Here is a 3,345-nt window from a genome sequence, read left to right on the forward strand (position 1 = left end):
GCATTACAAGTTGTCTAGGGTAGATCAATCGGTGGATTGCAACACACAAAGTTCAATTCACAAGGAGCCCAAAGGATCAACCGGGCTCTAGCCCATGGACAAAGGAGTACTTGCCTTCCAAATCCTAAGAATGTCTTTACCAAGCAAGCAAGAGTCGTCTCATTTGAGAGAGAGAGAGAGAGCTCGAGGGCGAGAGCGAGAACTCCAAGGATGGTATGGTGGTCCTGTTGACGTGTGAAAATGACCCGAGGGATATGAGAAATGGATACATTAGAGTTGGTGAATCTCCCAATTATTGCATATGTTTATATATATCCAGTCATGTTCTTTTAGACTATAGGATGTAAATAAATTGTGGTTACTCATTATTTAATTTTTGTTGTACTTTCTCGTCCTAATAAATCAAAATTAAACGATGTGTAATTACGATTTAACCGAGTATTTTTTAATTATATATTGTGATTGAAAGGGGGACGTCTGATTAGAGAGGGTTGGTTAGTTGGGTCCTTATTCTTATCACAAAGTCAAGTGGGGTTGGACGCCCTGGCTTTCTTCTGCTCTTAAAATTAAGGGGTTTTTTAATTTTAATCCTTCAAGAAGATTAAAATTAAAAAAAAACCTGGTGTTAGATTAATTATTGATTTTAGACCCTTAATGTGTACTTAATTCAAATTCAAATTCATATTTTTGTTTTTATATTTAATAGAATTTTTTTTGTCAAAGTTTTTATATTTAATAGATAACTTATTTAATGTTATTACATTAAATTTTAAATTTATTATTATACAATTTTATTTAACTTTCTCCAATTAGTGTACCTAAACATCCATATCATAATATATTTTACTAAATTAGTGTACCGAAATGCCCATACCTAAATATATTATAATGAATTAGTGACAGATAAGAAAATATGTAAAAACATAAGTGTACCACAATTCCGTACCTAACTATATGATACTAAACTAGTGTACCAAAATGTCGGTACCTAAATATATTATACTAAACTAGTGTACCGAAATGTCCGTACCTAAACATATTATACTTACCCATTGTACTGAAATATTCGTACCTAAATATATTTTTATGAATTAGTGGCAGATAAGAAAATATGCAAAAACATAAGTGTACCGAAAAATCTCTACGAAAATATTTTCTTATATAAGATGTCTACCATAATGAGAATTAAAATTTATAATATTTTCATAAATTTTAAATTCATAAAAATATAAATAAAAAAAGAAACATTGAATACATATGGTGGCATTAAATAGAGTCTAGGGACTAAAATTAATTTTTAATCTTGCATAAGACATTTTTCTAAATTTCATGTTATTTAGGGATTAAAATCTAGTTTTCTATTAAATTAATCACTATCGCCCATTTAGTATTACGATATAGTGGTATTCATTTTCACTTATAGTTAGAGATCTTATGTTCGATTCTCGCCAAATATGAGTTTGAATCATATTATTGGTAAAACTTATTGTGAGGCTAAACATACCTTCCCTCTTTAATATAGATAATCTTGTTTATTAAAATAATAATAGTAATAATAATCGCTACCTCTTTTGCCTCTTTGTTTGTGTTGAAGGTCACTACCCCCTCCCCTCGTGGGTTTGTCTTTTTATGACATCAAAGTTCAAGCCATGTGCTCTTCTTTATCCACGCCACGCTCTCCGTCAGTAGTCAGCACTCGGTCGTATATAGTAGTGGTTGTAGACCGTACACTTACAAGTAGTAAAAGTTATAGCCTCAAATCTTTTGTATTGACAGAGTGCGAGGCGAGCCTGACCTGAGTATTTCAGAGTCAGACAGACCACCTTTTAATATACGATTCAGAACCTCAACACCTCTCTCTCTCTCTCTCTCTGCGTGACCTAAAATTCGGGGGGCTTTTCCTAGGATGACTGACGACACGGTTGTTGGCATGAACCCTTCATTTCTTTCTGAAACCAATCTGTTTCCACTTCCACCTGTTGATTGACAGGGATATTAAACTTAACTTTGCATTCATTCACATCAGCAAGCAGATCGACAATCGTAAACTAACGGGCAGCGCAGGTAGCAGGTACATTACATTAGGGGTACATTAGGGTTTGAGACAAAACCCACCAATAAGTAAAAGAAAATAAAAAAACCCAATTGGTTAAAAAATTATAGCAAAAAGCAAAATGGACATCTTTTGCTTCCATTCTGGGATTGAGTTGAGCTATTCCCTAAACACTTCAATCGGGTTTTTTGCTATATATCATCTTAAACTTAATCTATTAAGTTAAGAGACTCAATGAATACATGTAGTTTATTCATTCTTTGATGGAGTATTGCTTTACTGCTTAACCGAATAGGAAGATGCATGTCTCGTTATTTCTTCTTGGTGTAGCGTTTATGTTTATTTGTAGCTCTTGATATATAGTCTAAAAGGAAAGAGATTGGAGGTTTTTTTAGCAAGCGATATTTTACATTAAGAGAGGAGATTGAAGGTTTTTTTAGCAAGAGAATGAAGTTAAAAAGGAAAGTTAAAAGAAAGTGAGGGAAGAAAAGGAGTATTGGGGTTAGGTAAAATGTGGCAGGAGTACCGAGTACTGCCATGGTACATGCAGGAGGGCTTTCTTTCTTAAAGAGGTCCCCCGGGATTTAAGGGATGAAAATCTGACCAAGGAGCTGGAGATTGGAAGAGAGACCAATTCCCAATGGAAAGGCCAATTAAGAGAGGGAGAAAGAGAGAGAACTATGGCCTCGTGGCCGACAGCTATTCGGTGCTCCTTAACTTGCCCTGCGTTTTTGACTTGGACAATGCACGTGATCTACCCTTCTCCCCTCTCTCTCTCTCCGTCTCTGTGTGCCAACTCTTAGTTGCACCATGCTCCATGCGATCGTATTGGGTAAAGAGCCCATGAAGAAAGGGAGAGGGGGAGAATATGACCACAGATAGGATGTTGATGTGTGGAATGAAAGTTTAAGCAAAGTGCGATACTCTAGTGGTACTACTAGCCATGGTTATCATCTTACTTGTATGTTTGACTATGTCCCAAGTCAAACCAGCCAACTCATTTCACTCTTTGTATAATACACACACACACAAATCCCTATATATGGACTGCATTATTGTAAGTTTAGGCGATATGCTACGGTTACGGTCAATTAAACATATACCTTTCTAATGCCAGTACGAACCTTAGTTGCTAAGAGCATGTTTCTAGCCAGTACAAACTCAAGTACATGGTTGAACAAATTATTAGGTACACATATTCACCAAATAGCCTCACAGTCCAGCTACAGCTCTCTCGTCCATGCAAGTTAGCCAATTACTAAGAGCATCTCTAATAGGACAACATAATTAGG

This window comes from Pyrus communis, chromosome 12 (assembly GCF_963583255.1).
Source record: "Pyrus communis chromosome 12, drPyrComm1.1, whole genome shotgun sequence".
Taxonomy (NCBI): Eukaryota; Viridiplantae; Streptophyta; class Magnoliopsida; order Rosales; family Rosaceae; genus Pyrus; species Pyrus communis.